Source organism: Rhinolophus hipposideros, assembly GCF_964194185.1.
Source record: "Rhinolophus hipposideros genome assembly, chromosome: 9".
Classification (NCBI taxonomy): Eukaryota; Metazoa; Chordata; class Mammalia; order Chiroptera; family Rhinolophidae; genus Rhinolophus; species Rhinolophus hipposideros.
In genome coordinates, this window is record NC_138055.1 from 19,890,062 (window position 1) to 19,917,820 (window position 27,759).

The 27,759-nt window shown below is 38.2% G+C and overlaps 1 long non-coding RNA gene across 1 annotated transcript; it reads right to left on the reverse strand.

The window, feature by feature from the left end:
* Window positions 1–7,419: 7,419 nt before the first annotated feature.
* On the reverse strand, window positions 7,420–25,507 carry LOC308502172. The gene is made up of 4 exons (XR_013994001.1): window positions 25,282–25,507; window positions 24,641–24,682; window positions 20,044–20,103; window positions 7,420–10,262 (listed from the first exon to the last, which is right to left on the reverse strand). It is a non-coding gene; the product is annotated as an uncharacterized lncRNA (long non-coding RNA).
* Between the last annotated feature and the right edge of the window lie 2,252 nt (window positions 25,508–27,759).

Below are 27,759 nucleotides of genomic sequence, written 5' to 3' on the forward strand. Positions count from 1 at the left end.
TTCTAGTTTCCAACATTTCTTGTTATTGCCTCTGCTTTTGTTATCCTAGACCTTGTGGGTTTATGTGTTTTTTTTTTTTTTAAAGAAAAGCCCTTCACAATCACAAAAACGGCTGCTGCAACTCACATGCAGGCATTATAACATCAAAAACAGGAAGAAAGAAGTTTTTATCAGGAAGATAAATTGTTCCAAAGTTATACCAACCCTCAGTCTGATTGGTCAGATTTGTATGCCCACCACATGTCCACCCAATGCCCACCCCTAAGTCAATCACAGCAAAAGGGAGTGGAAACTATCAGGGTTCAATAGCTGGGGCTAGGGAAGGAGCCCACAATTTCAGAGCACACTTTTACCTTATGCCTGCACAGACTGCGGGCTCTGTGAGCAAGAAATAAGGGGAATGGCTGTCAAGTAGGCAACCAACATTGTTTGCTATGTTCCTGATTTCAGCACACCACATGTAACATTGAGGACTTTATCTATATCATCTATACCTATATCTATCTATCTACATATATATATTTTAAAGATTTTGTTGGGGAAGGGGAACAGGACTTTATTGGAGAACAGTGTGTACTTCCAGGACTTTTTTTTTTTTAAGGCAAGTTGTTGTCCTTTTCAATCTTAGTTGTGGAGGGCGCAGCTCAGCTCTAGGTCCAGTTGCCATTGTTAGTTGCAGGAGGCGCTGCCCACCATCCCTTGTGGGAGTCGAGGAATCGAACCAGCAACCTTGTGGTTGAGAGCCCACTGGCCAATGTGGGGATCGAACCGGTAGCCTTCGGTGTTAGGAGCACGGAGCTCCAATCACCTGAGCCACCGGGCCGGCACGAGGACTATATTTTTTAAAATAATTTTTTATTTTTCAATTACAGTTGACATGAAATATTATATTAGTTTCAGGTGGACAACATGGTGATCAGACATTCACATACCATATTTTGTCATGTATAATGCGCACTTATGTTTTTTGGCCCAAACTTTCAGGGGAAAAAAAATCTTTTGTTTTAACCTATTAATTCAAATTTATATTTGTTTACATTTAGGTACTTGTTTTTGTATTATAAAGTTATTTTAGCATTGATTTTTTAGCATATTATGGTACAAGAAATTTTATGTGACAAATAATTACAAAACACAAGAACAGATACAAGGTACAAGAAATTTTTTGTACCGGTAACAAATTTACAATATTAATGCATCATAGAAAGGCAAGAACTCTTCGTTGTTGCAACTTTGTCACATGTTCAACAAAACTGATTATCCTGTACCTGGGTATTATTCTGTTTATGGATATCATTATTGATTTCTAGAGTTACACTTTTAACTCATAAGCATAAAGAAAAGAATTAAAAACATTTATATAGATATAGAATTAGTACTACCTATGTATAATGCACGTCGTTATTTTCCCCTCACAAATTTGGGCAAAAAAAGTGTGCATTATATACGGCGAAATATGGTACCTTGTAAAGCAACCACCCCAATTAGGCTAGTACGCATCTGACACCACACATAATTACTACAGTATTGAGGACTATTGATTAGTTGACAACCAGTAGGCCAATCATTTAAGTGTGTTGAATGTCTGACAATTATGTAACATCATTTGAGGTGCAGCTGTTTATCCACCAGTAGAACAGAGGTAGAGGATAAGGATGGTATTTTACAGGAATGAAATATAAGCTCAGAATTAGCCAAGGTTTCAGAGTTTGGCTCTGAGAATAAAAGTAAGACAATGGGTTAAGAATTTGACTAAATTCACAGCTAGAACCAGATATATCTCATCAACACTAATAGCAAAAAAGCCAAGACAAAAAGTACTTCCAAAGGGGAAAAAAAAGTATATTTGAGGTTTTCCTCAGGAATTTCTACTCACTAAAGCAGGGGTGCTCAGTTGGTGAAAAGGTCATCTGACTTCTCTACACCGCTGAGGAAGTTAGCTAGTCCTGCTGTTTCTGATGAATTATTAGAAGACTCACCCACTTAGAAAAAGCTCTGTGCATTTAAAATAAATCACCAACAATAAAATTGTTTGTGACTTGTGAAAAACAAAATGAACAGGTATATGTAGTTCCTTTCGTAATATTTGTTTTGGAGTTCTGAAGGGATTGTGCCAGTTGGGTTCTTAGTCACATGTAACAGTACTCACTCTAGTTTAAGCAGAAACATAATTTATCTAGGTCTAACTGATAGCTCAGAGAAACTCTGGGAGGGTCAGAGTCAGGCTTGGTGGCCTCACAACCAGAAAGAAATGACATAGTGGCTACACGGAAGACTGTTAGAGCATCCTCTACTGCTGTCTGGAAGTGAGGACCCCCACGGGGCCACCTGCCACTGCCACCTCCCAAGGTTGGCACCTTCACCGCATCCTTCCCGGAAGCATGGATTCTGTACACTGCCTGTTTCCTACTATTCTACAAATTAAATTTTCACGTGGGTATAGAGCCTACATCACCTGTCAGCATCCTAGCTGCAAAAGAGGTTGAGAAAGTGAATTTCTGATTTCTGCCTTTGAGAGAGGGACTGATAATGTGGGAAATTCTCCAAACATAGGAAGAGTATACAATAGGTGCTGGGCCACTGTGAAGAGGGCATACGCCAAATGGACAGAGGACAGACAGGGCTAGAAGCATGGACTTCGGAGTCAGAAGTACCTTAGTTCAAGTGCAGCTCCATAGCTTCACAGCTGAATCCCTCTAGATCAGCTACTCAAGCCTGTTGACTCATCTGTAAAATACAGATTATAATAGTAGAGGTACTAGTAAGAGTAAATGAGGCAAAGCATAAAGCATTTAACCTAGTGCTTGGTGCATGGTGAACATGTACTAATTACAAGTTCATATTAGTTTGGTTGATGTCGTTGGTATTATTGTTGATAATAAGGACAATCAAAGCCGAGGATATAAAATTGAATCTTTATAATACATTTGATGGTTTCGGTGCCAGGAATTACAGTTTCATTGTTAAATTCAGGTTCCCTTTGCTGGTTACACAAAAGCAAGAGGGATTAGTACCAATACCTGACAAATTATCAATGCCTCTGTCGTACTGACAGTCTTATATCTTGTCCCCACTTTGTCCATTACAATCACAGAATGCCAGTCATAGGTCAATGTGTGCCCTTGTAAAAATCAAAGTACAAAAAGAACAGCTCAATGCATAGTGGGATTGATAATGTCATGTTTGGCGTTTCTTGGGGTCTTTTATATATGTATGAGTATGGGCTAGCATATAAACTGGTTTGATAAAAATTTTGTCTGAGAAAAGGATATTAACTCATATAAAATAATTCCTGCCAAATAAAAAGATAGTGGATGCATTGTGAGAAGTTACCATCACAAGAAAGAACAGGAATGAGACAGTAGAATCCTCTCCGTGACCAGGTTTCATTGAAATCCTCCCCCTATTTTTAGGGGAATGGTGAAAATATGGTTTTACTATGCTACATAAGCTTTTCTGCAAGTACTACATGGTGACATAGTTAGCTTTCTTGTAGTGTGGTGAACAGAGCACAGGGTTTTGGAGTCAGAGGGTTGGCATTCAAGTCTCTGTTCTGTCATTTATTAGCTGAGTAACTGTATTGAACCTCAGATCTGTCATCCATAAAATGGGGATAAAATACTTTTCTTGCAGTTCTTGTGAATTAAATGAAGTGTTTATTATGTTTGGTGTTTAGTACAGTGTCTGATATATAATATGCATTAGCCACACATGATGAGGCCACACCTTGACAAAAGGAAAAGGTGGCTGGGATAATTAAAAAAACACATTAAACTGGGACTTGACTTTCATTGTACTACATTAACTATTTATAGAGAGTTTGCTTTGTTAATTAGTTTTTAGATTGGCAACATTATTTTAGTTTTCACTAAGTCTTAGTCTATTCAGGCTGTTTTAACAAAAAACCATAAACTGGGTGGCTTATAAACAATAGAAATTTATTTCTCAGAGTTTTGGAGGCTGGGACATTTGTGTCAAGATTGAGGCAGATTTGGTGTCTGGTGAGAGCACTCTTCCTGATTCATAGATGGTTGTCTTCTTCCTGTGTCTTCACATGGTGGAAGGGATGAGAAAACTCTCTGGGGTGTCTTTCATAAGGGACTGTGCTGATGACCTAATCACCTCCCAAATGCCCCATGTCCTAATACCATCACAATGGATGTTAGGATCTAACATATGAATTTTGAAGGGAGATACAATCAGTCTATACCACCCTGGATACTGTTGAACCTGTGGTCTGGTTTTTAATTGCCACAGAACAAACTACCATAAAACTTACTGGTGTGAAATAACACAATTTTATTAAGCTCCCAGATTCTGTGGGTCAGGAATCCAGCAGAGGTCCATGGAAATGTCTTGCTTGTGCTCCACAATGTCTAGAGCCTCCAGTGGGAAGACTTGAATAAGTAAAGGATGACTCAAAAGGCAAGAGGCTGGAATCATCTGGACACTAGACTTACACATCTGGTGCCTGGGCTGGGATAACTTGAAGGCCAGGTTTAACTGGGGCTGTCACCCGGAGAACCTGCCTTTGGCTTCCCTATGGGGCTTCGGCGTGTTACAGCATGGCAAGTGGGCTCCAGAAGAAAGCAGCTAGACAGCCAGCAATCCAAGAGTACCAGGGGGAAGCTGCATGGCCTTTACTGACCTAGTTTCAGAAGTCACAAAGCGGTCACCCTTATCACATTCTATTGGTATAAGTGAGTCACCAAGCCCAGTCCAGATTCAAGGGGAGGGGAATTAGGCTCCACTTCCTGGTGGTGGAGTGGCCAGATCACACTGCAGAAGAGCATGTGGGATAGGAAGTGTTGAGGCCTCTTTAGAAAACGCAGTCTCCCAGAACCTGGTAGGGTGAGGTGGACGGAGCACATTTCAGACTGGCATTGAAAATTTGGTCCATGTAAAGATGTTCCAGATATGTTATTAAACAAGAAAAGCTGGTTATATGAGAACATGTACAGTGCAATTCCATTTTTGTTTAAAAATATGCAAAGCTGTCTGTGTATGCCTGTGTGTGTATATGTGTGTGTGCATGGGGTGTGCTAGAAATGTGACTTAAATATCTTCTAAAACTCAATTTATGACTACCGTTCCCATATTCTCACCTCCCAGAGTCCATCCCATGACCATTCTTCCTGATACAGAAAATGGTACTTAGTTGCTTGCTAATAAACACAATTGATTTCATTGGTTTCTTGGTGGCTTAGGTTTTACGGTCCTGACGTATTCAGGATTGTTTCCTCTCTGTATTACTGTTGTGCCCCCTGGAATTGATGCTAAGCCCTGGGGAGTGTTAAAAGAGAAACTGAGGCATATTAAAAATTTTAAGAGTTGATTTCAGCAAACATTTATTGGAATGGGGCAGTGCCAAAGCAGAAGTGGTTAGGGGCACTCCCCAGACAGCAGCCAGGGGAAAGACTTATGTAGAGAAGATGTAGAAGCAAATAAGAGAAATTATTTGACTGGCTATAGCTTAGAGCCTAGATGGCTGTTTATGGTCGGTTGTCCTTAGCTTTTGGTTTTGTAACCTTCAGGCATTGTACAGGCTTATATTTTGCTTTGCTTTTGTAGGCTGTCAAGGCATTAGAACCACCTCAGTCTAATGGCCTCCTTGCTTAATTCATTTAATAGGAGCTGGTGTAAATGCCACTTTGGAAGCGGAGGGAAGAGGGTGCCTATTTTTCCATCCTGCCCATGATGTCCTGTATCAAATGTCTCTGCTTACCTGTGGGTCTGAAGGCATTGGCTTGGCGCTGCTTGGTTTCCTGATGTTGGCCCTATCCTCAGCCTCAACACTCCCCAGCGCAGCGACTGCATGTCATATCCCTTCTGTGGTGATTAATTGTCTGGGCTGAAGGATGATCTATAGTCCGGAGTGTTCTTTTCCTCTGACAGCTTACTTCTGAGCATCACTGGGGCCTGGGGAACTTTTGAATGCTCTTGCATGACCACGTGGGAGCCATGGAGATCCGGGGGGCCGGCTAGTCTCCTTTAATACATAGAGTGCCCCTCTGGCCCTTCTTGTCTATGATTGTGCTCCACGAGGATAACAGGAGCTTCTATACTTCCTCAGCTTACACTCGGCTTAACACATCTTCACTGTTCTTGGCTCCACAAAGTTCAAAAGGGTTCTTTAATTTCCACCCATCCTGAGACTTCACCTTAAGGAGTCTTGTATCTGCCAGGAACGCTTTTGGTTGCAAGACACAGATAACCTGACAGACAGCAGTGGAAATCAACATGGATTTATTTTTCTTTCTCAGCCAGAGGGGTGCAGTGACTCCATCATGTCCTTTGCGTCCTAGGGCAGTGCTGTCCAATAGAAATATCATGGGAGCCACATATGTAATTTTAAAACTTCTCACAGCAACATGAAAAAAGTAAAACCAGCAAGACTAATTTTAATTATACATTATTTAACCCAATATATCCAAAATACTGTCATTTCAATCTGCAATCAACATAAAACTTATTAAGGAGATCTTTTACATTTCTCTGGTACTAATTCTGCAAAATTTGCTGTGTATTTTACACTTAGGGCATATCCCTATTTGAACTAGCTGCTCTTGAATTGCTCAATAGCTTTGTGTGGCTAGGGGCTACTGTTTTGGGCAATATAGGTCCTAGGGCCTTTCTCTTTTTGTTCACTATTCTGTCTTAGCATGTTAGCTTGTTGCCGCTTGCTTGCAAAGTGGCTGCTGCATTCTAGGTATCAGTTCTGCATTTAAGGAAAGAAGAAAGAAGAGATGGTGTCTATATCAAGAAAACAAAATATTTTCTAGATCTCTCTATTGGCCTTTTGCTCATATCTGATTGGCTAGTCCTGGGTGACATGGCCGTGCTTTACGGCAAAGAAGGCTGGGAAAATGGCACCTGACCCAAACTGGGCTTCTGTAAGTAAGAAAGAATGAGGAGGTTGCATACTGGGTCACAGTCAGCAGAGTCTGTTGCAGGGCCCAGTGCTTCCACCACTCTCTGCCTTTGCTTCTCTTGATTCTCCTCAGATTTCCCAACGTAGAGAGTCTTAACCAGCAGGGGAGTGGGAGGTCTAGTAGGGGAGGGGGCAGGGAAAACTATTTTCAACTATTTGCATATCCCTTCCAATCCTTTCTGTTTGACACTGCAATATGGCTTTTGGTCTTAAAAAGAAATAAAGTGGGGTATGCTCTCCTTTAGTACCTACACTAAAAGTCTCTAAAGTAATGGGTGCCCACCCATCTAGCTTGGTGTGGGGAGCAATAAACATTGAGTCTTAGAAAGCAAAGCAATTAATATTTTATATAGTATCCTGCTACATAGGCATAGGTAAGAGAATGAAGTATATCTGGATGATGTATTTCTAAGTATAATTTACTTACATGATTAAATTTCTTGAGCCCCATAATCCAGATATAGAAAATCAAGATTTTTTTTTTTTTTGGTATCAGGTCATCTCAGGATATAATTTTAATTACTGTAGTACCACAGCACTCAATTAAATATTAGTCTATATTGCCAACAGGATATTTAGGGAGGATATTTAAAAGAGTAGAGTTACAACCCAATTTAATGAATTTCATCAGAGGCTAATGAAGTCATTGGAGGAAGAGTAAATGCTAGTTTAGTTCAGAGGCAGCCCCTGGTTTATGTTAGCTTAGGTTGGTGGGTTTTAACTTGCCTGCTTGTTATCATTCGTAGGTCAGAAGAAGCCTAGGTGCCTGGCTTGGGGCGATTGGTTTGCTGTAGGCTAGAAGTTTGGATCCTAGTCTGGATTACAAGTCTGGTTCAGGCTCATACAGTCCCTGATGGAGGAGAGATGGGGTGCTGTTTTCTTGGCAGTCACTTCAGCCCAGAGCACGTTCTTGCTGCCAGCCGGCCATTCCTGTCCAGTGCCGTCTATGAGGAGGGAATGTTTGGCATTCTTGGACAACAGCATAGAGAGAAAATGAAGATTTCTTGGGAGGTGCCAATCTCCTTGAAAATAAATGAGATTATTAGGGAAGCTCTGGGAAAGGAGAATGTGTGTGTGTGTGTGTGTGTGTGTGTGTGTGTATGTGTGGTTTTGATTTGGTGTTATAAAGTAAGTTGTAAAACTTGGAGGGCTTAAATAAAGGGAGGGTTAGCTTCCAGACTGCTGAAACCGGTACAATACTAGGATGTACCCATGGAAGTCGTCTAGGAGTAAACCTTTTAAATAGGAAAAAAAAAAAGGAGGTGTATTTTTCTTAAATAGACCTGTTGATTCAGGATTTTTTTTTTTTTTAAGGAACTTAAGTCTTGCCTGTCTAAACAAAACTTAAATAGCATTTTAATTTCCAAAGGTTTATGTTCACTGATTGCTTATTAAGTTTCAATAACGAGGAAGGTTGAAACATTTTTACTACCATGAAAATCAATTGTAGGAAATTGTATTAAAATAATTTCCTTGCAGTGTGTCAATATTTTTCCCCACCTCAAATTCCTGAAAATGTGAAAACACAACCCAATTTTTGTTGTCTCAGTAATAAAGGAATAGTATTGTGAATAAATCTACTGCATTTGCATAGAGTTCTAAAGTTTGGATATTACAAAATGAAATGGTCTAAGATGAACATAATTCAATTATTTGTAAGACTTGTGTACTTCTTAAGTGTGCAGCGTTATGGAACCATAAAGTTGAATGAGACAAATGTCTGGTGTCCCTGTTAACAGAGTGGGACCCTAAGAGGAAATTTCCTTGAGGTCCCTGTACTTACTGCACAACAGCCCCTCTATTTTCCAGTGAGGCAGGACTGTCTGCTTTCCACTGGGTTGTAGCAGTGAGGTAGCTCTGATTCCATTTTTTTTAGCTTTTCAAAAAAGAGGCTATACAAAACACGACTCCAAGAGACAAGGGCTACCTGGTTTGTGTCCCTTCAAGGTTGAAAATGGAAATTACGGGAGCCTACTTCCAACTCCTCCAGATGCCCACCGACTCCAGTGTCTGATTATGAGAGAGCAGAATAAGCAACTATCACATTTTTTCCTTTTTCTCTACAATGACATTCTGGCCTATTCTCACAATTGAACTTTTTATTTTTAATTTTTATTGGGGAGTATTGGGGAACAGTATGTTTTTCCAGGACCCATCAGCTCCAAGTCAAGTCATTGTCTTCAGTCTGATTGTGGAGGGCACAGCTCACTGGCCCATGTGGGAATCGAACCGGCAATTCTATTGTTAAGAGCTCGCACTCTAACCAACTGAACTAATCAGCTGTCCTTCTCACAATTGATTATTGATGCAAAGTCTTGTATGAAAATTGTGAATAATGTAACTGAAGCCCACACAATGCTCAGACTTTTAGCAGACAGTGAGGAACTTCACTGAGTTTGGCATCCCTAGAGTTAAAAAGGGTCGCAAATCCACTACTTTATTTAAAAAATCCAGAACTGCTTATTCAAGGTCGGTGTATGGAATCGTGCTTCGATGTTAGCTCTCAGGTGACAAGGTGAATCTTACCTTTCATCAATAGGCTTGGAAGGTAGGGCACCTGAATAAAATGAATAAGGAATATATACCCCTAGACTAAGACCATTAAACCACAGCACACAGACACTATTACACAAGAGAATTCTGTACCAATTATTTGTACACCACCGTGTTCAAACTCTAAGCTCTGAAAAGAGAGAGAAAAAGAGCTTGGTAACTGGCTCTCGGGCTCTCCACCATTTCCTCCTAACTGAAGTTCATGCCATCTTTGAGGATTTTACTAACAAGTTGTGATTAAAGTGGACTTATTTTGGCAATCAGACCTTCAGTTCTGATTGGCAGCCTGACTGGTAAGTCTGGCCAGGAGAAAATGCTTCAAGGAATTGAGCATTTTGAGCTAGCTCTTAACTTTTCTCTGTGATTGTTTTCTCAGTGGTAAAATAGAGATAATAAAATGGTTAAACGAGATAATGCAGGAAAAGCACTGTGGAAGAAGATTGCTATGTGCTGCCTGAATTATTTCCTCTTCTTTCTGAGCACATATTTTTCAGTCTCCTTACAGTGAGATGCGGCCACATATTGAGTTTTGCCAATGGAATGTGGGCAGGGGTGATGATGATTATTGCTTTCAGGCCTGTTTCACAAAAACCTCCCAGGGGCAATCTTCAATGCTAGTAATAGTTTCTCCCTCTGGATGGCTGGAGTGGAGACAGCCTCCAGGGTTGAACTTGGGCGCCATATGTGGAAGATAAAGATGACAAAGCCACAGGAAGGAACCCAAGTTCCGAGATCGCTGATGAAGGATAATTGCCCCACGTGTTCCACTTGCTTTGATCTGTGATATGAGAAAGAAACAAGCTTTATTATAATATGGCTCAGATTTATCTCTTATAGCAGCAACTGTTTAAGTTAACTAAAGCTGGTGCCTACTTGCTTGCCTGATAGTGAGTAATCAATAAAAGACCAACTAGAAAATGAAAAACAGAGACTTATTCTGTGTCTTACATCACACTACACTCTTAATGACCTATGTAAGCCTAGATTTTAATCCACGCCACTGTATTTTATTCATGAAACTCATGCTACCTCTGATAAATTCATGAACATATATTCCTGGCATATAAATAAGTTGGGTTTATGGACCCGGAACTTAGGAGAGAATGCTGACTTTAGAAACATAGATATGGAAGTTGTCATCTTTTGATGATATTTGCAGGTCCAGTTGTGCATAATATCACCCACAGAGACTGAGCAAGAATAGAAGGAAACCCGAGGAACCGTGAGGAGCGGCAATATTTATGGGAAGTAAAAGAAAGGGAAAAAGAAAATGGATGAATGTGGTATCATGGAAGCTCAGGGAAGGGGGCTGCTTTTTTCTGGGGGGCTGGGGGAGGGAGGTGACCCTAAGTGTAAAGGGTTGAGCTGACCGTACTCTCCGGTTCATGGCACACTATGAACCATTCATTGCTCTGTGTCAGGCCTTACTCTGTTTGTCTATTTATTTCTATTTTTTAATCTCCTTCACCACACCCTTTCCTCTTCCCATTCTAATGCATTTGTATATATTTGAAAAATGTACATTGATGCTTTCTGTGTATATTTCTAGTTCGTGTAAATGATGTGTTAGAAATCTCTTTCCATTTCTTACTTTTCCCACCAAACAGTAAGTTTGAAGTTCCACGCATGTCTGTTGTGATGCATATAAATATAACCCATAGTTTTTAATTGCTGTAAATACTCTGTGATGTGTATTGTCAGTGGGAGAGCATCCGAAGAAGGCAAGAGTATAGTTGACAGATACAGCAGGAAGAGTCAATCAGAAAGCTTAAAAACTGGGGCATTGGCAGCGTAGAGGCCAGTGGTGACCATCGCTGGGGCAGTTTTGTTGGGGTTGTGGGGGCAGAAGCCAGGCTGTGGTGGAGGAGTGGAGGAGTGTTTGGGAGGACCGCAAGTAGAGACAGGGAGTGTAGACGGTTTTGGGGAGAAGCCTGGCTGGAAAGGGAAGGCACAAGGGGATGCAGAATCAAGAAAGGGTTTGGAATTGTTAAGCTTTTGTTGTCCAAGTAATCCATGCTCATTGGAAAAAAAATTAGAAAATTCAGATGAGCAAAAAGAAAAATAACAAAATGGGAAGTGTATTAGTCTCCTAGGCCTAGTGTAATAAATGACCACAAACTGGGTGACTTAAAACAACCAAAATTTATTTGCATAGTTCTGGAGGCATAGTCTGAATTCAAGGTCTCTGCAGGGCCGTGTTCCCCCTGAAGGCTCTAGGAGAGGAAGCCTCCTTGCCTTTTCCAGCTTCTGGTGGTTGCTGGCAGTCCTTGGAGTTCCCTGGCTTACAGACAGATCCCTCCTATCTCTACCTCTGTCATCACACAGTATTCTCTCTGCATGTCTCCTCTGGGTCTCTGTTTTCTCTTATAAGGACACCAATCATTAGATTAGGGTTCACTCTAATCCAGTATCATCTCACCTTAATTTAACTAGTTATGTATGCAAGAATCTTATTTCCAAATAAGGTCACATTTTGAGGTTCCAGGTAGCCATGAATTTTTTCGGGGGACACTATGGGATCCAATACAGGAAGGTTTTCTATTTCCCTCCCTTCCTCCCTCCTTTCCTCCCTGCATCTCTCTCTCTCTCTCTCTCTCTCTCTCTCTCTCACACACACACACACACACACACACACACACACACACAAAAGATGGGAAGCAATTTGAGCATATTTATAGATGAAGTGGAAGAGTCAGGGAGAAGAAGAGGCTGGAGATAAGGGGAAAATCGTAGATACTTGGCAGATCAAGGTGTTCCGGTAGAAGATGGAAAGACGGGCTGGAGAGCACTGGTGAAGGCGTCGGCACCAGGGCCCAGAGGGATAAAGGTTCTGTCTGGGGTCCCACAGCTTTGCCCAGTCTCTGGCTCACAGAGTGATGCAGAATCACTCTTTTCAAGAGCTCACTGCCTAGGTTCAGCGTTTCAATGGGACCAGCTTTGTTAAAGGCTGTGATGAAATGGGAGTGGAACATGTCCAAGGAAGGATCGAATGCAGCATGGTAGGAGAGAGTTCATCAGAAGCGCACATGCATGCACCCTGCTTTGCTGCAATCTCCCAAGGACTTTCTTTGTTTTCCTCTGATGTTGAAGATCTCCGTATTCCTTCCCCCAAGAAAAACCCCTCTTGTCTCATCTCTTAAACTGGAAAAACCCAAGAAGTTCCTAAGTTCTATATATTTCAGGAGTAGGTAGTAGCTAGCTTCTGTCAGTTCCCAACATTTAAACATAAGCTAGTAAATTTGTATTTGCTTGTGAGTAAATAATACTTTAAATAAAGCATAATAGATGGGGAAATTTTACATGCAGCCCAAATTACAAGGCATTTTATGCTGCTAAGCGTGGAATTATTCCATGTTTTTTAACCATTCTATAAATTTCTGTCAACTCTGGGGCTCTAAGTCCACCCTTTTAAAACTAGTAGGTTTATACCTGCTGAGGGGCAGGCCTGAGAGACTGTGGAAAAGCCTTTTTCTATAGTAGAAAACTGTCTCATACAGTAGTCTCCCCTTAACCACTTTCTGTGATTTTAGTTACCCGAGGTCAACCATGGTCCAAAAATATTAAATGAAAATTTCCAGAAATAAACAATTCATAAGTTTTAAACTGTGTGCTGTTCTGAGTAGTGATGAAATCTTGTGCTATCTGGCTCATCTCACATCTCAATGCTGTAGACGTTCCGTGCCCGTTAGTCACTTAGTAGCCATCTTGGTGATCAGATGACAGTTGCGGTATCTATAGCACAGTGCTTGTGTTCCAGTAACCCTTATTTCACTTCATAATGGCCCCAAAGAGCAAGAATAATGATGCTGGAAATTTGGATATGCCAAAGAGAAGCCATAAAGCGCTTCTTGAAAAAGTGAACATTCCTGACTTAATAAGGAAAGAAAACAAATCGTGTGCTGAGGTTGCTAAGATCGATGGGAAGAATGAATCTTTTATCCGTGAAATTGTGAAGAAGGAAAAACAAATTCACACTAGTTTTGCTGTTGCACCTCAAACTGAAAAAGTTACGCCGCAGAGCATAATAAGTGCTTGGTTACGAGGGAAAGGGCATTAAATTTGTGGGTGGAAGACTTAAACAGAAAATGTGCTCCCATTGACGGCAACGCGTTGTGCCAGAAAGCATTGAGAGTATATGAAGATTTCAGCAAGGTATCCCCTGAAACGAGTGACAATCATGCCATTTACTACAAGGGGCATGGTTGCACAGATTCCGAATAGGTTTGGCATTTGATCATCTCACATCCTCACAAGAAGAAGGGTGTGTACAGTCCAATAAGATATTTTGAGATAGGGGCAGGGAGACACAGAGAGAAAGAGAGCGAGAGAAAGAGAGCAAGAGAGAACATTCAAACGTAGCATGTTGTTATAATTGTTCAATTTCATTATTATTGTTAATCTCTTACTGTGACTAATCTATAAACTAAACTTTATCTTATGTATGTATAAGAGAAAACATAGTATATACAGAGTTTGGTACTATCTATGGTTTTAGGTATCCACTGGGAGTCTTGGAATGTAACTCCCATGGATAAGGGGGGGCTACTGTAGTTCTGTGCAGGCTTTAGCATATGGCACTTGCTAGTTAGCCCTCATGTACTGGTTCATACTTTTAGGTGTTAAGTACCAGAAAAGTGAACTCAAACTTATCTAACCTGTTAGAGAGTTTATTGGATTATGTTACTGCAAAGTCCAGAGGTAGAATGGCCTTCAGGGTCAGTTTGATCTAGGAACTCAGTGATGTTACCCAGAGCTTAGTTCATTTCTATTTTTCAACTGTGCCTTCCATAGTGTGAGCCTTATCCAAAGGATGCCTCTCCTCACGGGTGCAAGATGGCTGCCAGCAGTCGTTGTCACCAGTGCTGGGCGTAGAGAAGCATGGAGTTACATGGGAATGTGTTAGTCAAGATTCTTTTGGAGGCAAGTTTTAGAAACACAACATAAACCAGTCTAGGCAAAAGGGGAACTTAATAGAAGGTGCACAATGAGAGGAGTGAGGGGCAGGTGGTATGGGGGGGCACTGGATCTAGAGACTTAATTCCATGTTTCCTCAAAAATAAGACCTAGCCAGACAATCAGCTCTAATGCGTCTTTTAGTATAGCATAATATAATATGATATGATATGATATAATACCAGGTGTTATATTAATTTTTGCTCCAAAATATGCATATATTATATTATATCATATCATTCTATATAATATAATATGATATAATATAATATAATGTAATGAAATGTAATGTAATATAATATAATATGATATATATATTATAATATATAATATTATATATTATATAATATATAATATATTATATATAATATATATAATATTACTATAATATAAGACTGGGTCTTATATTAATTTTTGCTCCAAAAGATGCATTAGAGGTGATTGTCCAGCTAGGTCTTATTTTCCGGGAAACACGGTTGCCACTAGATATGCTTTTTCTCAGTTGCTTAACCTTGCTTTTCTATGTTGCCAAGTTGTTTCTCTTAAAAAAGATTTCTTTACACAGCATGAAATATGGCCACTGGCAGCTTCTGAGTCCCATATCTCTTGGTCTCACCACCAGAGAATAAATTTCTTTGTCCAGCTACAGTTACAAAAATCCTAAGGAATGACCCTGATTGGCTTGGCTTTAGGTAAAAGTCCATCCCTTAAACAATTGACTGTCTAGAGAGGTAGAATAGTGTAAAAACATATTTCACATTACAGCTTCATGATGGTTAAGTGACAAACCAAAATGATTGATACCAAATGCTTTAATTTTCCCTGTACAAGTTATCTATTGCTGCATAACAAGTTACCCGCAAAGTTAGTGGCTAAAACAGCAATAAGAATTTATAATCTGACGTAGTCTCTGTGGTTTGAAACTCAGGACTGACGTAGCTGGGTAGTTCTGGCTCAGGGTCTTTTCTGAGGTTGCAGTCAAGATGTCAGCTGGGGCTGGAGTCATCTGAAGGCTTGATTGGGGCTGGAGGGTTAGCTTCCAAGTTGGCTCACTCACTTTCTCCACATGTGGGCTTCTCCACAGGCAGCTTGAGTGTCCTCATGACATGGTGGCCGGCTTTTCCCAGGGTGAACAGTCCAAAAGAGTGCAGAGTGAAAGCCACAATGTCTTTAATGGCCTAACTTCAAAAGTCACAGTCTATCATTTTTACAATGTTTTTTGCATTATACAAATCAGTTCTATGAAATGTGGGGGGGTGGACTACACAAGGGTGTGAATTCCAGGAGGCAAGACTCAACTGGGGGCCATCTTGGAGCTGTCTTACTTAGGCTGCCACGTTTCCCAAAACACATCCTTTAGAACTGAGATGTTAAAGTGGTTATATCAGGGGTGTCCAAATTGTGACCCACGGGCCAACTGCGGCCCACAATCCATTTTTAATTGGCCCACTGCAAATTCCAAAAATATATTTAGTTTACTTAAATAAACCAGGTGAGGCAATACGTACTTCACCTCGAGTGAGTGGCCTGGCTGTTTGTGTATTTTACCACATGTGGCCCTTGGTAAAAAATGCTGAAAAAAGTTTGGACACCCCTGGGTTATATGATGAAGGGGATTTGCAGTGAAGTCTTTTGAGAAAGGACATGTTAAACCAAGTTAAACAGGTTTCTTTCCTGCAGTGTTTCCATACAGCTTTTAGTATGTTGATACCTGCTTTGAATTCCTGAAAGGGGAATGGAGTGAAAAACAGCACCTTCTCCAACTTTCATTCTCCAATGTTTCCTCCATACCCCGTCTCCCTACCCTGACCTCTGTCTACTTCTTTCCCTGTAAAAGCATATCAGAATGCTGCCTGTCTCCTGTTAAGAATGTATGTTTCTGGAAAAGCAATACATTTTCATTTGGCGTTGCTCATCCTTGACCCTCCAAAGCCTTTTCATTTGAACAAGGCACATTATGAAAACCTGAGATTAAAAAGTAAAGGAACACATTTTCTGGTGAGGACAGTGGTCAGTCTCTGAAGAAATTCTGCAGAGAAGTTTTACAAGGCTCTATACGGTGGCAGCCATGGTGGGTGATATTAAGTCATATAGTGACAACTATTGTTTGAAGGCCAGAGATAATTCATACCTGAAAGTTTGTGTTTCTTCTTTAAGATATATTTGTTGGCAGAAACACAAGGCTAACATCTTGGGCTTTGGGTTTTTGCCAATAAATACGGAACCTTTCAGTTTTGAGACCTTCCTCATCTAAATGGGTTTTTTTTTCTAGTTGTTGTTTCTTCCATTTAGATTATTTGTCATAGCAATAGTATTTAGTGTTTTGTCACATTTGTGTAAGCTAGTTACACCATCTTGAATTATTTAACTCAGTATAAACACTGAGGTGGCATGTATGTGAAAGCTCATACACCATATGTGTTTATGGAAATGTGCATATTGGGATGCTGCCAAGCATAGCATCTGCTATTACGATCTTTTATATTTTACATCAAGCCCACGCAATAAGTGATCTACACCATCTGATAATTTTTTATTTAAGAGAGTTTCCCCTCTTCTGTGTTTGATAAATGGTAATTTAAAAAATATTTTGGAGCAAATAAGCATCTAAATTAAAAGGAAGAACAATCAATAAGAATGTCTTCCCTGAGATCTTTAATTTCCATTATCCAGTGCATACTTTTTAGAAAGAGCTGAAGTCTGTGCATTTAGAAGAGCCAGGCCTTCTGGATATTATCTCAAATGGAAAAACTTGTTTCTTCAACTTGTGATTCACGTGGAAGTAGAGGTCACATAATCATGGAAGAAGCTAGTGTTCATCTGCCTTCTTGAAATAGAATTTATTGAAACAATCTATTATTAATAACATTTTCTAAGTTCTCAAAACCCGGAAATCGGCCCTTTCTAGGGGACCAACATCTTGATTTACCAAAACATACATTGATTCAAATGTAGTAAAGGAAGTGCAACTACCTTGGCTATAAAATCTGCTGCTTTTAAAACTAGGAGAGATACCCAAGGGCTTCCACACGTGTACACCAAGGTCTGCCTAGCAGAATGCAAGATGATTTTATGTGGTTCATGGATAAACTTTCAAAAAAATTGTAATCATTATTTACTTGTAGTGGGTTGATAGTGTCTCTCTCAACATTCATTCACCAGAAACAAAATTTATGACCTTAATTGGAAATAGGGTCCTTGCGGATGTGATTAGTTAATCTCAAATGTGATTACTTCATCTCAAGATGAACTAATCTTACATTTAGGGTGGCCCTGAAACCAATGAGTAGTATCTTTATAAGAGAAAGGAGAGGCAGATTTGGACACAGAAACATACAGAGAGAAAGTAGTCATGTGAATGTGGAAGTAGAGATTGGAATGATGTGTGTAGAAGCCAAGGAACATGAAGAAGCTAGGAGAGGGGCATGGAGCATTTTCTCCTCTAGAAGGAACCAAACCTACTGACACCTTTATTTTGAACTTCTGGCCTAATGAACTGTGAGAGAATCAATTTCTGTTGTTTCAACCCACTGAGTTTATAGTATTTTGTTATGGCAACCCTAGGAAATGAATACACTTAAAAATGCAATACACAAACTATATATGCTGTGTAAAACCTGTGATTTCACAGCTATTACTATTTAGACTGATAATCCCCCCATTTATTTAGGTAGCAAAAAGTGCATTGATTTAAAAAAAATAAGCAAATAATCCCATAGGGGGTAGAAAGATATTGCAAAACTGCTGTGGGTGGCACAAGGATGGGAACAATTTGGGAAGCATTGATGTATGCAACAGGCTCTTTCCACCTCGGGCAGCGTTGTGGGAGATCTGGGTCAACTGTTATCTCTACCTCTAATCCACTCTCTGACTTTGGGTAAAATTTAAAAAATTGCCTTAAGAAGCCCCAGCTTCCTCAGCAGCAAAATGGGGACAGCAATAAATATCTCACAGAATTTCTGTGGGGATGATGAGTTCCTTTTTCCAGTGCTGAAATACTGAAAGCTTAGTTATCTGAAACAATTTCAGATTGGTGCGTGTGGGGGTGGGGAGCTCGTGGAAGTTGGGTGATGTACAAAAGAACATTTTGTAATCAGTGCCCTCAAATGTGAGTTGTGGGTGATAAATATATAGGGCTGAGTGATATGGGAAGTGAGTTGTGGTAAAGCAGTAGGAACTGAAGCAAATAGCCCTTGATGAGTCATAGCGGAAGTCAACTTTCTATTCCTTCTGAGTCTTATTATGCATTGTACGGGTTATGAGGCCTTTATTTTTCCCTCTTTTCAATCCTACCATCTTGGAGTTCATAAAAGTGAGTAAAAGAACTCCAAACATAATCCGACTTATCTTAAATGTAGGAAAGTATGTATTTAAGACAGCTCAGAGAAACTTTGTAATTTGATGTGGATTTCTGGACATGCTCTAGGATGGTTTCCTAAGCAGACTTGACTGGTACTAGCAGGGAATTGGAGTGGGAGTAATACAGCTAACATCTGTTGTGGACTAGCCAATGGGTAGGCACTGTGTTAAATGCTATCTCATTTAATCAGAAACCTCTGAGGTTTCTATTAAAATTACTATTAAATTTTAGTAAGTATTACTCACTAGGCATTACTATTAAAATTCTTATTTTGTAGATGGGGAAACTGAGGCTTGGAGAAGTTAAGTAACTTGTCCCAGCTCAAATAAGTAGAGACTAAGTAACTTGTTCCAGATCATCAGACAAGGTAGTCAGCCCCTAGAGTTTGCACTCATAATCTGTTATGCTGTGTAGAGGCTTAAAAAATGTAGAAATACAGGAAGGGGAAGAATGCTCCTAAGTGGTGCAAGAGGAAGAACTTGGTCTTTGAGGTCAGGAATGTCTATTATAACCTTGGGTCTGACTGACACTTAGCAACTATTTGACCTCAGGCAAGCTACTTAACTTTATAAACCTCAGATTTCCCGTCTGTAAAATGGATGTAGATCATAGGATTCCTGTGAGGATTAAATAAGACATATTCAGTACAACGTGAGATGCATGGGAAATAGCCTGCATTGTACCAAGTATTTCTTCTGAGGCATCTTACTTAATCCTTACAAGAAACCTTTAAGGTAGGTGTTCTTATTGTCACTGCTCCTTTACTGGTGAGAAAATTAAAGTTTAGACATTAAGTTTTCCCAACATCACACAGTGAGCACATGGCAGAGCAACAATTCAAACTTGGAAAGTCTGATTCCATAGCACCAGCTCTCACCTACTTTTACTGTCTTCTTCCCCATGTGAAAAAGACTTGGGAGTGGGTTAATTACAAGCTCGAGAAGATTCTACAAGTATAGCAGCTGGTAAAAAAGCCAGTTTGTACTTAGTGTACAGTCTTACAAAAATAGAGTCATAGGCACATACGACACACTCTGTGCTGTTCCAACTGCATCTGGTGTAGTGTGTTCAAATTTGAGCGATACTTTTTAACAACTACTAACAAACTGGAAATGACTATGATAATGAGAGGGGTTGGAAGTGATCTCCAGAGAGGAATAGTTTTAAATGTTTCGGTTGGATGAAGAGGTCAGAGAGAGAGAGATATTTTTGGGAAAGGCTGACTGGTCCAGGAGGTTGACAGTACCTTGGTATAATCACTGTGGGTCTTAACTCTGCTGCCAGACTTGCAGGTCCAAGGATTTCACTGTATCAATTAATCAACATTCAGGGTTAATCATATACTTGGCAATTGACTCACATTAACCAAACTTCTAAGACACTGATTTATATACCAGAATGTCAATTAATTGCTTAAAATTAGGAGCATAAGCACCAAACAGATTTTATACATGTATTTCTCAGTAAAAGCATTTTTAAAGGGGGTCTAAATTCTTCTATCAAAATGTATGTAATACTGGGTGGGTGATGAGGGTGAAGGGGATCAAATATATGGTGATGGAAGGAGAACTGACTCTGGGTGGTGAACACACAATGGGATTTATAGACGATGTAATACAGAATTGTACACCTGAAATCTATGTAAATTTACTAACAATTGTCACCCCAATAAAATTAATTAAAAAAAAAAAAGAATAAGGCAACTTAAAATGTATGTAATACTGTGTGGTAAGCTAACTTATTAGCTTGCTAGTAGGGTAAAATTGTAGGCCCTTTACAATTTCTGACTTAGGATAATAGTTAAAAATTGATATCTCATTGATTTATTAACTTGATTTTATTAACTTGATTTATATCTCATTATTTTATTAACTGAATTTATTCTTATAAGCAGTATGTCATATGTGGCTTTGAACGTTTGTATCGTGTCTGCAAATGACCTGTTTATATTCTTTACGTATTTTTCAACTGGGTTACTTTTAATTGAATAGTACATTTCCATTGGTTTTCTTCCCCCCTATAGTTTAAAAGGTTTTTAAAAATTATGTGTAACTTAGGCAAAATTATTTAAAGTCAATAAATTTTTATTTAAGGAATTTTGCATGTTGTGATTCCTCTCACTGCCCAAAAAGTCACCTTAGTTCCTCAAAATCTTGAGTTGAGGTTTATTTTCAAGATAGCCCCTTTCATAAGAACCTGTGCTTAATCCAAAGTTTTCCTGTCATTTACCCCTTAATTCTTTTAGTTTGGCTTCTTTTATCTCCACTTGAATATGGACATGCTGATGACATACTTCAAACATTTCCCCACCTAGAATTTTTGGAATCTAATTTCTCAAGGAATTTACGTTAGGGTCACTTGTAGGGTCAGAGTAGGCGCATCGGCCTGGTTCTCAAATGCATATACCCCTAAAGCTGAATGGGTTCAAATCGTACTCACTCCTAAGTTATCACCCAAGAATAGTGCAGACTGTGGGATATGCCAATACCTAAGGTAAAACAATTTAACCATTAGGTCTTTCATACTTTTAGCAACTCTGTCTTGTAGTTCTTTCCCACAGATCTAAAATAGGTCTGCGAGTAAAGCAAAACCACATTGTTACTCAATGAGGAATATCTACCAATGTGGGTCTACAGGAAAAGCCCCATGGGGATGGGCCTCAACTACTGGGTTGTTTCTTGTCAACTGATAGGTTCTTTATATAAATATATGCATCTAAAATATTCAGCTATATGTAGATAATTCAAATAAAATGAGATATATGTATATGTGGTATAATATACACGAGGTAATACGAGATATAAATAATACGAGATATAAAATTTTGTTATATCAGGTGCAAGTATTTTTTTGTCATAATGTACTTGCATTTTTACTTTGTTTATGTGTCCTCTGCCATACACATCATGTGTCTGGAGTTTAGGTTTTGTCACGATAGCTTTCTCCCCTGAAGATTATAAATGTTTTCCTATTTCTTTTATCCTTTAAAAAGTTTGTATTCTAAATATAAGGAATTTATTTTTAAGTATGGTGCGAGGAAGGCATTTAATTTCACTTTTTCCAAATGGATAGTTTATTGTCCCAACACTATTTATTAGTCTTTCCTTTCTTAACTGATTTTAAGTACCTCATTTATCATGCTAAGATCATATACCGGGGATGCCATAAAAATGTATACATGACTTGTATTCATCTTTTCTTATTGGTATATATTGAGTATTACAATTTTAATAGTTTTTTCCTATCTTAAAATGTGTATACATTTTTTTGGCACCCTCTGCATATATATTTTTTCTTCTGGGCTTTTAATTCTGCTTTATTGATCTCTTTGTCTATTTTTTACAATACCCCATTGTTTCAATTACTGTAACTTTATAGTACATTTTGATATCTCATGAAGTAAGCTCTTTTTTTCTTTTTCTAAAAAAATCTTTACTTTTTTGGTACATCTTATAGATGAACTTTAGAATTAACTTGCCAATTCTATAAAATAGCCTGTTATTAAGTTGGTGCAAAAGTAATTGCGGTTTTTGCAATTATTTTTAACTTTTAACCTGCAATAACTTTTGTACCAACCTAATAGAATTTTGATTAAAATCATATTACATTTATTATTTAATTTTGGGAACATTAATATCTATATGATATTGAAATTTTTATTTAGAAATATCTTTTATGGCCTTAGTAAAATTATGTGGTTATCTTCAATAAATTTCATACTTTTAACTTTTTTTCCTAGATAATTCAAGGTTTCATTGGAGTTGTATATAGCTTTCTCCTCTATTACATTTTCAAATTAATTTTTGCTGATCATAGAACAGCTGTAGAGTTTTTTAATGTTAATTTTGTTTCTACCTTTCCAAAAAATTAATTAATGTATATATGTAGATATAGATACTATGTGATTTCCTTGGATTTTCTAGATATGTGTCTATTTTGCCAATATTCATATTTATTTCTTTTTTCTGATCTTTTTATATTGACCAGTAGTAATTCTAAGACAAAGTTATTGACCATAAAAGTAAGCATCATTATATTTTGTTCCTGACTTTAATGGTGATGTGGTCTAATATTTTACTCTTTAGAAGATATTTGGAAATTGGCAAAATGTTGATAATTGTTGAAGATGAATGGTAGGTACATAGAGCTCATAAATCTATTTTCTCTATGTTTATGTATGTTTTAAAATTTCCATAATAAACAGTTAAATGAAAAAAAGAGTTGAAATAAAAAAAAGAAAAAGACTTGTTTTAGGTTTTTGGTAGAAACCTCTTTTCAAATTAAAGAAGTATCTTTTTTTTCCTTAGCTTATTGTAAGTTTCTTATTTGAGATGGGAAAAGAATTAAATGTGCCTTCAAAAAATATTTTTGAAAGAAAAACTGTAACAGGGTCCACCCATCTCAGAAGACCAAGGCAAAAAGTATGAGACTCTCAATATAAAAAAAATTGAGAACTCATTCATCAAGTATTTAGATCGACTTCTCTCTCTTTTCATCAACTGACAGTTTTCAATACAAGTAAAAATGCCTCCAGGGCTCAGCATATGCTGAAAACAGGAGGGACTAAATAAAACATGCAGCATTACTAGAAGGTTTTTTGGAGGAGAAAGATGTAGGTCATGGAAACTGTCTTGCACCACCCAGATCCCCCTCCAGGACTGAAGGATTTATCCCTCCAACTTCTGGGATTATAGTTGGCTGACACTTTCCAGCTACCAACCCTTTCCAGGAATTGCTTGTGGCGGAAGAGAACTACTTTGTTCCATTTTCTGCCCCCTTGCCAGGAGCAGCTGTAACCATAGACTGGCCTATGTGGGGCTTTAAAATCCCAGTACAGTTTGCCCAGCTCAGGACAGGTGTTGGCAGGGCTGGTTCCTTCTGAGGACTGTGAGGGAAGGATCTGCTCCCGGCCTCTCTCCTTGGTTTGTAGATGCCCATCCATCTTCTCCCTGTGTCTCTTCACATCAACTTCTCTCTACATGTGTTTGTGTCTGAATCCAAATATGACACCAGTTATATTGAATTAGGGGTTTACTCTCCTCCAGTGTGACCTCATCTTAGTTTAACAAATTACATCTGCCAGAACCCTAGTTCCAAATAAGGTGGTATTTTGAGGTACTGGGTGTTAGGACTTCAATATATGGATTTTTAGGGGACACAATTCAACTGATAACAAAGAGTCACTTTAAGCTTTGCTCTGATACCGTGGCCCCTCTATAAGGTTTCTTTGCACCCCAGATATCCTCTCTCCTATATCGAGTCACTTTCTCATTTTATAGTATAATATTTGTGGACAGTTTAATTGGAGTATATATTCTTTCCTTCTCTTTGGTAGACTAGCCTGGCTTTGATGATTTCTTATTTTCTTTTTATATCAATTTAATTTTTTCTCTAGGGCCTTACCCTTTCCCCCAAGGAATTCTTTCTCTAGAATCTAATGTAATCAAACTGTTCTTTTATTTATTCTTTTTGTTTTTTTCTCCTCTGTTCTCAATCTGCTAATAAAACTGAAGCATGTCTTTTAAAATCAATGCATTTCTTTCCTTATTTCCTGAGCAAAACTGATTCCCAGAGACAGTGTGCCAGACAGAGGCCTCTACAATTATTCTTCCCTTTTCATTTTAAGATTTAACTTAAAACATTTAAAAAAAATGTGTTAAAATACACACAACATAAAATTTACCATCTTAACTATTTTTCAGTGTATAGTTAAATAGTGCTGGGTATATTCATATTGTTGTGTTTAAATTATACTGAACCATTGGGTTACAATGATTTCATTGTGTTGCTCCTGTTCCTCAAACCAAGATGATAAAATGCACCCCCACCGAATGAATACTTACGTTCTTTTCTTTTCCAATTTTTTATTATGAAAATTTTCAGATCTAAGGAAAAGTTGAAAGAAAAGTACAATGAACATTTTTATACCTAAGTTCAACAATATCATTTAGCCATAATTGTTTTGTCTATCTATATGTGTGTATGTATTTATATGCATTAGTATATGTATATATTTACATATTTGTGCATTTATGAATGCATGTATGTTTATTAGAAATATATATGTATACATCTTTTCTGTACTATCCTGAAAGCAAATTATGGAAATCAGAACACTTTGCCCCTAATATTTTAGCATGTATCACATAAAAAAAGGATATTCTCCTACATATATGCTCACACTATCATTATCACATACAAATGAACACATTTTCTGATATCATCAATATTCAGTCCACATTCAAATTTGCCCCATCTTCTCCAAAATGTCTTTTATAACTTTTTTTGGTTGTTTTTTGCAGAACCATCAAAGTTCATGCATTGCATTCCAATTTTTTTTTAATCCATTGATATACTTTTCACTCTTGTATTTGAAGCCAAAATTTGAGTCTCTAAGAAAAAGAACCTCATGGTGGACTTATGTAATTAATAAAATATGATGGACAAGCCAAATTATTTCAAGATATTTATACTCAAATCTTACCTTGGTTCTTGTTGAAGTTCAGAAAAGATGGAGAGGAATAGAACCGAGGTCTGCTGAATTATTGCCACCTATTAATACCCAGATGCTGCAATGAAAAGGCCAGTCCTCTGTGGTCTATGTACATTTAACTGTCTTTTGTAATTTCTAGCCCTAATCTACTGTCTTTTCTAAGAAATACAAGGAGCAAAAAGTATTTCACCAACGGATAGCAATCCTGCATAATGAAGTTTTATTAGTCTTATATGGTATGAAAATACTTTTCTCGGGGGTAAACTAATATTTGATTTAGTCACACCCACTTAGATCTAAGTCTGCCAGAAAATACTTCTTACTAATGCCAGTAAAAATTGGTCTTGTGTCTGTAAACGTCAGCCAGAATGTGTGTTGCAGCCTGTAATGGTCAACATTCATAAAAGTACTGAAGTTAAAGGTCTCCTATCTTCCCTCATCTTTCCATGTATTTCAGTTGTCCCAATCTAGTGTGGTATTGCGCTCACAAGATTTCCTGATCAACATGGTCATACATTGAGAGATGAGTTGGAGTGATGATTAATTCCACCTCCTCTCTTACTCCCTGAATTTATAACTATTTGAGAAGTAGATTCAGGGGTCATTAAGGAGATGGTCATGACTTATTATCGTAAGGTGGCTTGGAAAATGCAGTGGGCTTCCTCTTCCCAGGTTCTAGATCTTGGGGTAACCCATCTGAGGGAGAGTTTCAGTGTTTAGAGCAGACTCAGCATACCCAGAATTGCTGCCTCACACTCTGTGAACCCCAAAAGTGCAAGCAGAAAAAAAACACCATGACTGGATACTATTTTTTTAAAACTTGAAGTATAATTTAATTATAGTAAAATTATCACTTTCAATGTGTAGTTGGATGAGTTTTGACAAATATATGGAATCATGTAACCACCATCACAATCAATATCTAGAACATTTCCATCAGCCCAGGAGTTTCCCTCCTATGACTTTGCAATCTCCTCTCCTTTCCCCTCTTACCTCCAGACTGTGGCAATCCCGATCAGATTTCTGTACTTGTAGTTTTGCTTCTAGGATGCTATATAAATGGAGTTGTACAGTATGTGACATCTGTGTTGTTGTAATATCAGTGGGTTGTTTCTTTTTATTGCTGAGTTGTATTCCATTGCATGGATGTATCACAGTTCGTTTATACATTCACCAGTTGCTGGACATTTGGGTTGATTCCAGTTTTTGGCTATTATGAATAATGCTACTATAACCATTTGAGTGTTTGGGTGGAGTTATGTTTTCATTTCTCTTGAGTAAATTCCTAGGAATGTGATTGTTGGATCCTAGGGTATGTTTATGTTTAACTTTGTAAAGATATGATACATTGCTTTTTAGAACATTAATTCCACCCATTGGAGGAACATGAACCAATATATGTCATACTCAAAACACTCACAAGGCAGGTACATTCCTCTCTTGGGGATGAGGAAGTGAGGGGTGGGGAAAGAGGACAGAACATGACTTTATTGTAGTAACTCACAACCCTGGGTGATCATTAGAATCTCTTAGGAAGCTTTTATAAAATGTGATGCTATTTCCTCACTCCCTTCAGAATTAATAGGTTTTTGGTGAAAATGTATATATTTTTAAAGAGCCTCAGGTAATTCTAATTATAGTGAGGACTGAGGACTGCTCTGGTGGAAGTTCCTCATGGAAACATGGTGCCTGTGAAATAGACGGGGTTTCTTAATAACCAAGAGGCCACGTCTTTGATGAAAAGAGAATCAGTACTATGATACAATCAGTGGTAACTTTCATGGTGTTGTATGAAAGATATGAAACTAATAACATTTTAAGCTCTAACAGTTTGTCAAAGGAAAGTGTTAATAATTCAAGAGAAACATCTCTACGTTTCACAGATGGCTTTCATTGTATTTAGAAGTAAAATAGACAGGCTATTTTAGGGTGATACTTTCCAAAAACAAAGTGAAATAAATTGACAGATAATAAAGAAATGAAGAGCCTTACTGGGCACAGGAAGCTCCAAACTGGCTGGTCTGAAGAGTTGAAACCTGAGGATACATTAATAGATAACATGTTTTGAAATGTCTTTCCATGGAGCACTTACAATGTAAACTGAAGATTACTTACGATTGTTCTGAATTGCCAATGCTACAGAAAAGGGCAAAAGGAAGGAGAAAAGAAAAAGGAAGATTCTTTATCTTGGGTACAGTAGTAGCTCATTCATTAAGAGACATATAGCAACATCAACGGAACTTTAAATAAAAGAAAAAAAACACGCTCACATTCCTGCTACCCCAGAATCAATCTGTTCTCATTTTTCATTTTTTAGGATTCTTTTGTTCCATTAATTGGGTAGAACATTATTTATTCACCATTTCCAAAATTGAAGTTACACAGCCCAGGTATTTTGTTTGTTTTGTTTTGGTATTATAATATTCCCATGGAAATCTTTATGCAAATTTAGGGAAATCTTTTGGATTA